The following is a 12190-nucleotide window of genomic DNA, read 5'->3' as shown; positions in this document are numbered from 1 at the left end:
TCAGTAGCCCTCGTAAAATGTATCTGGCTCATGTAATTTTGGGTTGATGTTTCTAGAAGTGATATGCTAGCAGGTTTTAGAAAATGTTCCCGTTAAAGAGGTGTCATATTTCCCATTGAAAAATAAAACATATTTAAATGTAAAAAAATACAGTGGAGTTTATGAAATGAGATTTATAAGAACTAAAATACAGAAGTTATTTGGAACATTAACCAGGCATCCAGTGCCTTAGCTCAACTAGAAGATCAACTGGGATTTTATTACCTTAAATATTTTTTTTTTGTTTAGTGTTATTTTCTCTTCTATTTTAACTAATTAAAAATATTTTGAATAAAAATTTAATTAAAAATATCAATTAAAAATATCAATTAAATGAAAAAAAGTATTATCCTATTTTCATAGCACTGCTCTATTCAATTTTTGTTATATTTTATTTCTATTCATAGGCAATATTGTCATTGCTCCCTTAGTATATCTTCACATTTCTTTTGGTTCAGTTCTTTATTATATATGTATACATATGTTTGTGTGTGTATAATGAGAAAGAGAGAGACACAGAGGGTCACAGAAACATAGCTTTCACATGAGTATCATTTTGTTGTTTGTCATGTTTCCAGCCTTACATGGCACGAGTTTTTAATTTGATTTATATCACTGTTAAGTAGAATCATGGATATATTTCAATATTTTAATAGTTTGTTTTTCATCTCAAAAATGTATTTTCTTCTACTTAACCAGTAATTTTTTATATTGTGACTGTAGAAAGCAAATTTTGAATTTCCTACAATGCAGGGTTATATTCATTAGAGTTAGAAATTAGTTTTTCTTTGGCTATATATACATTGTTTCTACATGGTAAATAAAGATTTTATATACCACATGAGAAGTTTTGAAAACTGCATTCTAGAATAAATTTAAATTTATTAACATAGCTTTTGGAATCATCATTAAAACCATCAATATCACAAGATCAAAGTCACACTGTACACCTACTACCAGTATAGGCATGTACTTTCTAAATCCAGTAATCAGTCACTTTATTCATATACTATGTATAAAGTGCTAAATTATGTTTCATAGATACTTTACATTATGAATGGACTAGTGGATTAAATAAGACCTACGTATGACATAAGGAGATATTTATTTAATACAAAAATAGCAAATAAAAGTGTTCCAATATAAGAGAGAATTGTCAAGAATAAGTATAAGCAATTTTACATGTTTTGACTCATTTAATTTTCCCTACAATTTTTTTGTGTGTATATGTGTGTGCGCGCACATGTGCACTTGTGTGAAATCTGGTCATCTTTTAACAAATTGAGGATATTGGTAGAGAGAATTAAAATAACTTCCCAACAGTTCACTAGTAAGAAGTATTAGTTTAATCTGGCCATGGTAGAAAGCCAAATGTACAAAGAACCATAGGACAATGGATCTAGGGTGGTAGGTTGGCACAACATCATAAAATACTTTAAATGAAAATTTAAGATATTTTGAATCAAATAATAAAAAGAGTAATGAGTAATTGTAGGTAATAATCCTTCAGATATGAATTTATTATCCTGGATGGTAGGTCATAGATTTATATTTACCTTATAAACCTTGATTTTCTAGTTACCAGTGGCTCATTTTTTTCCATAACATTTTTTTGGTAGCACTGACATCTTCTCCCAAACTATATCATTCTTAACTCCAAAAACTTCCTAATAAAAGTCTTACCTGCTTCCTGCCTGCTTTTACAAGTGATTATTCACTACCTATTGAAAAAAATCAATAAATCTTATGGGATAGATAAGGTGGTAGAGGGTGATATGATAAGAAAAAAGATATATCCAGGAAAGATGAGATATAAAAATGATGGAAGTTCAGAATCCCATTGCAGTATGTGATAATGTACTCAACAAAATGTATTATATACAGTGTATGTATATGTATACATATGTTCCAGCACTGTCCTTAACATATAATATTAAGTAGATTTTTACCTTTGAAAAATGTTACTTTGCTTTTGTAATTTGATCTTTTATATTTGAATTAGGTCTTAAAACTCAATTTTAATATCCACAAATGAATTAAGAAAAAAATACTATTTGTACTCTCTATTCTAGTGTTCTTTATGTATATAAGGAATATCCTAGCAGGATTTCCACTGGAAAAGAGCCCAACACTTCAGGGTGTTCATTACCATGGTGTCCTTTGGGCAGAAATTCTTATCCTAGACCTCTGGATCCATATGAGGCCATAAGAAAACTTCAGATTGTGTTTTAATCCTTTAAAACCTTATGCAAGAATGAAAGATTGGATGCTTTTTCATTGCTTTTCTTAGGAATTCTTCAAACTTATATTAAAAAAAAAAATGTCAAATCAGGATACTCCTAGAAGGGAAATCTGACCTGAAACACATTGATTTATTTTTAATTCACATAGAGACAGAAGGATTTTGCTTTCCAATCACAGGAATACAACTGGCTTATTGAAGCTTTTTTTGCTTCCAAACGAGTTAATGAAGGTGTCGACCACTGCAAACTAGATTTTGAATCAATACAACTTAAATTTTATGCCTCTAGGTCTATCAGTCCTTGACAATTCTCTGACATAGTTAACCTTATTGAGACCTGGTTCCCTAAATGCACTTGTTAGTGATTTGCTTGCTGCCTCTTCCTCAGTACTCAGTGGAATGTTTACAAAGGACTTGTTCTTCATTAAATCTTATTCATCTTTAGAAACACTTATTAAAACAAAATCAGGAACTAAATAAATAGATAACAAAACACATTATTTTTTATTTTGAGTATTAACTGAATGAAAAATGGTAAATGTAGTCACCCCATAGGTTATTGTTCTCTTTGGCACCAAAAATCCAGTGCTTTGACACAAATGAATGTTGTTCTTCATAATACTGCTCAGGAAACTTCCTGCCTAGATATGTTCAACAGCCCAAGAGCATAGAATAATATTGTTTATAATTAGCTGGCTGATTTGCATCTTGTGAACAGTCTATTTGAAAACAACAGGTCCTAATTTTATAAAACTCACTTTTATAATTATCTGATTGAACCTTTTTTTTTTTTTTTGGTTAAATATAAAACCTAAAAATTGCCTAGCCCTCCTGAATTGTACTGAAATATAATCCTAAAACTAAATCCGCTTCAGTTCTTATATAATGAAGCTCCACTATAACCAGGATGCTAATCCAACACAGAATGTTATATGCACCTTAACTTCTGGACGATCAAACAAATAGGAATGCACAAAAGGTTTTTCAAAGTTTTCTGAACAGAGATTAGAATATGTGTGTGTATCTCTTGTTAAATTCCCCAAACCCAGCATTTACCATCATTTAATATTAAAAAGCAAAATATCAGAAATGAGAGTCAACTAAGAGTCTAATGGTATGTGTAATTGCACACACTATAAAGGGGACAAATAGAAAATGATAGCAAGGAGATTTAGCTGTCTCTATCATGACAAAAGATGGAACAAGGGGGTAAAAATCTCCATTGAATTATTGAACTATAGGGTACTTATTCAAATTTAAGGTTTAAATTTATGCTACAAATATGGTGCTCCCCAAAACCTCATAGAGAGAATTTAAGTGTTCTCATGGTGGTCATGCTACTTCACATTTTACAGAAACAAACTCAAATCATGTCTTAAAGATACCAACTTCAGTCCATCCAAGCAAAGGCAATTTTAAAATACATCTCGGTCTCAAAAAGTCAGAGTGTTAGTTAGTTCCATATAGGGCCACATAGGGAGCCACTTTAGGGTTTAGGACAGAATAACACATTCTGAACTATAATTCACTCTAAATTCATTTGGATTAAATCTCAAGAGTGGATTATAGATACAATTATTGAAACACCAAATAGAAGGTCATTTCACAAATGAAGGAGATGGTGATGGTAACTGAGACCAGGGTGTTATCATTATAAGTGGTGAGAAGTGATTAGAATGTGTGTGTTCTTGAGATCTGTCCAGCAGAATTTGCTGATGAGCAGAATGTGGAGTGTAGAAAAAAATAGGAATCAAGGATACCTTCAAATATATTGTGAGCCATGGGAGGAATAGAATGAAGAAGATTGAAGATAGTGTAGGTCTGAAGGGAAAGGACAGGGCTTCTGTTTCAGTTTAGTTTGAGCTGTGTAGTAGATACCTAAGCAAATATGTCAGATAGGCAGTTGGAGGTAGGAGGCAGGAATTCTGAAAAGAACTGTTCCAAAGATATGATTTGGCTTTTCTTGGCTTTTATGTAAAACTGTAATATAAGAAGAGACCACTAATGGAGTGAGCTTAGACCAAGTAGAGAACCAGAGACTGGAACTGAGACGCTCTGCATAATTTGAAAAAAAAAGGATAGAGGAAAAACAAAAATAAGTGTCTTAGAGAAAGAATGACATGTTTTATTGGGTTGAATATAATAATAGTTTAAGCATAAGAATAGGTTAGGTAGAGTGGTAAGTGAAAAACTGTTAGAACAGATGTCTAGAAAGCCTTCTTTGTTAAAACTGCTGCTGAAATGCATGTAAGAATAAAATGTGTTCTGGAAATCCGTGACCTAATAACACTGAAAATTTTTTTTTCAATTGTTTCTTTACAATATAGAATTATAGATAACAATTTCTTTCCTATGGGAAATACATAGTTATTGTTGGTTGCTAGAGAAAGAGAGCAAGATTGTTTGTCAGTTACTTGTTTTCAGTAAGTAGCAATTTAGATAGTCTTATAAAAGTGTAAAAAATGCAGTCAAGACAGTGGATGAGGACTGACTATTAAGCAATTTGAAATGTTGAATATTTCCCTCAAGTCCTCTGGCTGCAGATAAACATTATTCTTTCAACTAAGATTAAAACAATAGCATGCTTAAACAAAAGATGTGGCAATTATAAGGCCTAGACAGCAATGAAATTAGGAAAAAATGATAGAAATTTTAAAAAATAATTAAAGGAAAACCGTGGACATGCCCAACCAAATCTCATCTAGGAAAACAGGTGTTCTGCCTTTCCATGAAGAGTTTTCAAGGCTGTATCAGGTACTTCACTATTGGTAAATCTGATAAGAAATTCATATGGCAAAGTACATTTTCCTAATCTGATTCATAGCAATCAAATTCTTGATAATTTTCTCCTCATGGAGATACCCTAAAATGACATAATTTGCTATCAGAACAACATGGGCATGTGGTTCATATATCATTCTCTTAAGAAACACTTTTATTTTACTTTCATATATATAACAAATAGGATAACATAAGGATCTCTCTCTCTCTCTCTCTCTCACTCAGGAAGAAATAAAAAACTAGACTTCCTGCAGAGTAATGGTCTAATAAGTAAGAGTAAAGGTAAGGGTACCTGGGTGGATCAGCTGGTTAAGCATATGACTGTTGATTTCAGCTCAGATCATGACCTCAGGGTCATGATCTCAGGGATCTGAGATGGAGCCCAGCATTCGACTCCATGCTCAGTGGGGTTTCATCCTGAGATTCACTTTCTCTCTCTGCCCTTCCCCCTTAATGTCTGAGGATATTTTTATTATGAAAATAATTATAATATTCCCTCAAGAGATGGAGGTGGGGTACTGGTGTGTAGTACCAGTACTGGTACTGGTGTGTAGGTGGGGTATCTGGTGTGTAGAGGCCATGGATGCTTCAAAACATTCTATAATGCACAAGACAGCTCCCTACAAACACAAACTATCCAATCCAAAATGGCAATAATAAGATTAAGAAACTCTGCTATTCTAGGTAAACCTACACCTAGTTTAGGTTCAACCTGTACCCAATTATCTCAATAAAACCAGAATTGGTAAAATCTCTTCATACTGTATGATATAATATGAGATATGATACATATGATGTGCTGGGTTAATAATGTCCCCCCAAAATCCATATCCACTGGAAACTATTTGTAAATAGTCTTTTCAAATGTAATCAAGTTAAGATTAGGTCATGCTGAATTACTGTGGGTCCTAAAGTCAATGATTGGTATCCTTTTAAAGAGAGAGAATTTTAGAGAGAGACAGAGGAAAGACATACACAGATGGAAGAAGCCATGTGATGACACAGGCAGAAATTGGAGTGATGCAGGTGCAAGCTGGAACACCAATATTTACTGGTGACCACCACAGGCTCGGAAGAGAGAAGAAAGAGTTCTTCCCTGGAGACTTCAGAAGAAAGATAACCCTGCTGCCATCTTGATATCAGAATCTAGCATCCGGAACTTTGAGAGAGTAACTTCCCATTTTTTTAAACAGAAACCCAGTTTGTGATACACTTATGGCAGCTCTGGAAAATTAATATATATGGTATGATATATAATATGATATATGACATAATTGCATTGCATATATCGTGGTTAGAATTTCTTGATGCTGAGTTTAGGGGAAACAAGGCTCCATGATTCTTTCTCATCACCACTGTAGCCGAACATTCCGATTGAAATATGTATTTTGTTAGACCCACAACACATATAAATCATTATAAAACTTCTTAAAATGTGGCTGGCATTACTATTTTGCATTAAGAAAGAGCAATACTTAAAGAAGAAAGTATCCTCAGTAAATAGACTATTACAGAAACCAATTAGAATTTATTGTCTTTTAGAAATCAACATGTAGAATGGCTTAGACCTTTGTAAGATTTCTACAGATATTTTTTAATGTTTTTTTTTAACGATTTTATTTATTTATTCATGAGAGACACACACAGAGAGAGAGAGGCAGAGACACAGGCAGAGGGAGAAGCAGGCTCCATGCAGGAAGCCCGATGTGGGACTCGATCTCGGGTCTCCAGGATCATGCCTTGGGCTGCAGGCAGCGCTAAATCGCTGTGCCACCAGGGCTGCCCTCTACAGATATTTTAACAGAAGAAGAGATTATCTATGCTATCTGCTTTTTAAAGGTATACTTTCTGTCTAAATTAATATAATTTTATGCAAATTATTTTAAATTATGATTTTTTTGCATTTTTTGTTTTTGTTTGTTTTTAATAAATTTATTTTTATTGGTGTTCAATTTGTCAACTTACAGAAAAACACCCAGTGCTCATCCCATCAATTATGATTTGAAAGATCAATTTTTCCCGTCAATTTTTTGAATGTGAAAAGAAGAACTGATATTTTCTTTAGTTCTAAACTTTATTTAAATGTACAACAGAGCCACTTGAATGGTACAGTTGGTTGAGTGTCTGACTCGTGGTTTCGGCTTAGGTCATGATCTCATGGTTGTGGGATCGAGCCTGACATCTGGCTTCATGCTCAGCATGGAGTCTACTTGAGATTCTCTCTCCCTCTCCCCCACCCTCTTGTGCTCTCTCTCTGAAATAAATAAATCATAAATAATAATAATAATTGACAAAAAGCCAGTAAATTATAGTTACCTACTATGCTTCAAAAGATTTGCATGGAAAATACTGCAATACAATTGGTTTTATACAGTTTGATAATCACTGATAATCCAATATAAATAAATTTAAAGTACTATTAAATAGAAACAAGACTAGGAACATCTTTAGTCTATACCTACATGATATCAAAGAAATGCATTGACAAATGAAATATTTATTGAAACAGTTTTTCGAGTCATGAAATTTTAGAGTCCCCAAAATGGTTATTTCATTTGTATTACACAAATTGGATGTTACTTATACTATACGGGGTTGTAGATAGGATTTGAAATTTCAGAATATTCTAGTGGTTATTGGTTGGATATTTAAATATCACTAAAGTGACTGTATGTTATTGTTAATATTGATCATTTAGATAATCTTATATCAAAACTATACTGCAGTGAAAATCTATAATGATTATTCATCTAGATAAAGAGATGTAGACATAAATATATTGGTTTATTAATTACTTTTTTTGCTTTTTTATTATTCTATTTTAATCCTAAGTATTTAATAAAAACTCTTCAGTTTATAAATACATTACTCTACGGAACATTACTTAATTCTAGTCTGAATAAAACCATAATAGAACATTCACATTTAGGCATTTAAAATACTATTACTGATCTGCAGAGGACTCCTAATTAAAGTAAATCAATATTAATAAATTGAGAGAGTGAGAGAGAGCACAAGCAGGAGCAGAGGAAGAGGAAGAAGCAGACTCCCCACTGAGCATGGAACCCAATGTGGGGTCCAATCCTGGGACCCTGAAATCATGACCTGAGCTGAGGGCAGATGCTTAATGGACTAAGCCACCCAGGCACCCTTAAAACAAAATATTTTATACATCTTTGTAAATATTGCCTATTGGTTTGTATATAGGAAGTTTCTTGATAATTTAAAAGTGAAATTTCTTCCCTTTCTACATTCTAGTGCTAGTTTTTCCATGGGTATCAAATTGGAAAACTTTCATGAGTTTGATACCTCTGGTATGCTTGGCAGGAAATAATGCCTACATTTTCACTCTTCAACCATATAGAACCACAATGACTATCTCATCTTTTAGAAACCATGAAGGAGGACTGGAGTTATTGATAATTAACTCTAAAATGTTAAGGACTATTTTATGGAATGATGTAAGAAACATTGCAAATGGCTTTTATAAATTATCAAAACTAAGGAACAATGTTTTTGGCACTTCAATCAACCTAATCAAATTAATAAAACTGTTTCTACATCAGTTTATTTAATTCATGTCATTTTCATTGGAGAAAAATTGGCTGCTAGAGTGAAATAACTAGGAACCATAACCAAAGGAAAATATGCTTATTAATTAATAAAGTTTCTTAAGTTTGTATCTATACTTCTAAACCACTTGATTTTTATTTTTGATATCCCTGCAACTGTATCCCCATGATGCTCAAGCCCACGTCTGCATTATTCTTCATCATAATCTCAGGGCTTTTAACAGGGCCTGGTACATGGTCAGTCAGTAAAAGTATGCTGAGTGGATAGACTCAGGCTTAGAGTTGTGATGATTTTATAATGCCTTATATGTATAATATGCCAAGAAAAGCTTGGAGTAATAACTATTGCTATACCTTTTGCAACAAACATGAAGTGAGAACATACCCAAGAGTATATTAAAGGATTTTTGTAAGCTTCACTAATCATTAAAAAAAAAAAAGTTTGGGGATCCTTGGGTGGCTCAGCGGTTTAACACCTGCCTTTGGCCCAGGGTGTGATCCTGGAGTCCCAGGATAGAGTCCCACATCGGGCTCCCTGCATGGAGCCTGCTTCTCCCTCTGCCTGTGCCTCTGTCTCTCTCTTTGTGTCTTTCATGAATAAATAAATAAAATCCTTAATAAAAAAAAAAGCTATCCATATTTTGTTAAATCTAAAGTCAAAATCTCCTTATTAAGTAATATTAAAGGGAGGCAAAAAAATTGACAATAACATTTTGAGGAGATAATATCATCAGGCATTACGTGAAATAATGGAGAAAAAGTACAAAATAAAGTTGCGATTCAGAGGAAAAGTGATAGAGAAATGAATAGAATATATTTGTCTGTTTGAAAATAGAAAATGCTTCTCAAAATTAATCTCAAGATGAAAATATTCATTATTATCCAATTGTTAGATACTACAGATAATTTCCAAGTATAAAATAATTATTTAAGAAAACAAATGCAAAATACATTTAAAAATTTAACTGAGGGGATCCCTGGGTGGCTCAGCGGTTTAGCGTCTGCCTTCGGCCCAGGGCGTGATCTTGGAGTCCTGGGATCGAGTCCCACGTCGGGCTCCTGGCATGGAGCCTGCTTCTCCCTCTGCCTCTCTCTCTCTCTCTGTCTCTCATGCATAAATAAATAAAATCTTTAAAAATTTTAAAAAATTTAAAAAAATAAAAAATTTAACTGAAATCATTATGAGATTATTTAGAGAAGAAAAGAACTATTTTGGCTTTTCAAAAATCATTCAATCCTATGCATCTTTTGATATACCAACAACTTTTTCTTAGTTTCTAAATGGTGTCTTACCTATTCTCAGTTTAAGTTGATTATTTCAGGGGTGCCTGGGTGGCTCGGTGGTTAAGCCTCTGCCTTCAGCTCAGGTCATGATCTCAGAGTTCTAAGATCAAGTGCTGAGTCAAGCTCCCTGATCAGCTAGGAGTCTGCTTCTCCCTCTGCTCTCTCTCTCTCAAATAAATAAATAAAATCTTTAAAAATAAATAAATATTAATATAAAATTACTGGTAATTTAATTTCTTCAGAAATAATAGGAGGACAATAGACAATGTCGTAACATTGTTCACACTTTGAGACAGTTGCTTACTGAAGTTCTATTAAGAAAGAAAAAGATGTTACCTTTGGTAAAGAAATGCAGAATAATAAATTTTAAGAATTACATGTGCTTTAAAGACATGTGGAATCACAGAGTTGTATTGCATATTTCTATATCTACAATTGACCTATTTTAGAATATGATGCAAATCCTAAGGTAATTATACTAGCAATAAATGTGGGTTTCAAAGAGATTTATATTAGCCATACATCAAGTAACTATTTACAGAAATAATCATCACACAGTGAATATGAGACTCATGCACAAACATATCTTATAAGAACTATTGTTGATCAACTGGCCAGATCAAAACATATTTCTAATGATGTGCCATAGAGCTATATTATTTTCTAAATTTGATTCACTAGCCATCATAATTCATCTACAATATATAAAATACTTTGCTGTATGAATAACAATTCAAAATATAGAATTGAGCCTTTTACAAATTATTGAATTAGTGATAGTCATGATAACATATAATACATAATATATTTTAATAAATGTTTATTGAATTGCATTGACCTTTGCATATAGTAATACAAGAGACATCTTGGCAATCTTCTGCTATTTTGCATACAAGAATGCTAAATGTAATAATACTCATGCTTGTTTATATTATTAGAAACCCTGAAAGACAATTATTCCGTTGTGGATGGGAACAAAGTTCACAGATCCAGGCAGTGACACAAATGCTGAGGCTGCCAGCTACCAAGGGGCTTATAAACCAATGGTAATTGCCTAGAAATTTAGTGTTTTGTCCTGAGTAGAGTGGGAATTTGGATCCAGGACCACCTCATATATGTCAAGTTCCAATGAAAGCTTATCTCTCAAAAAACAAGTGAATTAAAAAAAAAAAAAATCCTACCACAGAGGCAGAAGAGCAAGAGAAATTTTCTGTTTCATTCCTGGCTCTGAGTGTAGATTTAAACAAACAAAAGACTCCCTTGAAAATTGGTTAATAGTAGCTAGTTTTCAAATAATTTGGTTGTTGATTCTCAAGGAATCTCAAAAACTACATGCTTTTTGAAACTTAAAATAAAAATGAGACTATAATATTCTTAGGTAATTGATATAAGCAAACATAAATCCCTCTAAAATAAATGCTCCCTCAACATGGCTCTCAAACATTTCCATGAGAATTCCAGGAAATGTGAATTTGTAGTAATAATTAATTTAAAAAAAATCTACACAAAATGCAGAAGTAAGTAAACAAATGTAGGAGAATTTAAGGAAAACCAGAAGCAGATAAATGAACATATCATCTAATGAAATTACCAAATACAGAACAATTAAGGAAGTTTATCATGGATATAGAAATTAAAGAGGCAGTGAAAGACTGAAGAAAGGTGCAAGATTTTGAGATTAAAAAGGTTAGAGAGGGGGCATATTCTGGGTGGTTCAGTGGTAGAGTATCTGCCTTTGGTTCAGTGCTTCAGTGGCAGAGTATCTGCCTTTGGCAAGAGTAACAAATCCTAATTGACAGAGTTTAGAAAAGCAAGAGTAAAGTAAGGAATATACATAAAACATTTTGTATGAACTAGAACTAGGATAGGTCTGCTTGTATGCTAGATTCCTTTTATTTATTTATTTATTTATTTATTTATTTATTTATTTATTTATTGGTTTAGAAGAGTCAACCACTGATTCGTTTTAGAATATGCTAAATTAACTACACTTATTAAGGTGTGGAGGGTAAACACTAAAATAACAGAAACTTGTATATCTTTTAAATTAGAGGCTGTAGGGGCACCTGGGTGGTTCAGTAAGTTAAGTGTCTGACTCTTGAATTTGGCTTAGTTCATTATCTCAGGGCCATGGGATTGAGCTCCATGTCAGGTTTCCCAGTCAGTGCGAGTCTGCTTGAGATTCTCTCTCTCCCTCTCTCTCTGCCTCTCCTCCTTCTCTCTCTCCCTCTCTTTCTCTCTCTCAAATAAATAAATAAATCTTTAAACATAA

General features: G+C 32.9%; 2 long non-coding RNA genes across 16 annotated transcripts in view; one reads left to right on the top strand and one right to left on the bottom strand.

Annotated features, from left to right (window-relative positions):
* Positions 1–12190, top strand: part of LOC144287842 (uncharacterized) — a 435194-nt gene that overhangs the window by 344436 nt on the left and 78568 nt on the right. The window lies entirely within an intron of this gene.
* LOC144287841 (uncharacterized) overlaps positions 1–12190 on the bottom strand; it is a 49286-nt gene that overhangs the window by 13842 nt on the left and 23254 nt on the right. The gene's annotated exons all lie outside the window — the stretch shown is intronic.

This window comes from Canis aureus, chromosome 17 (genome assembly GCF_053574225.1).
Source record: "Canis aureus isolate CA01 chromosome 17, VMU_Caureus_v.1.0, whole genome shotgun sequence".
Lineage (NCBI taxonomy): Eukaryota > Metazoa > Chordata > Mammalia > Carnivora > Canidae > Canis > Canis aureus.
Note: the sequence above shows the minus strand (reverse complement) of the source record. Positions and strands in the feature narration are given on the sequence as shown.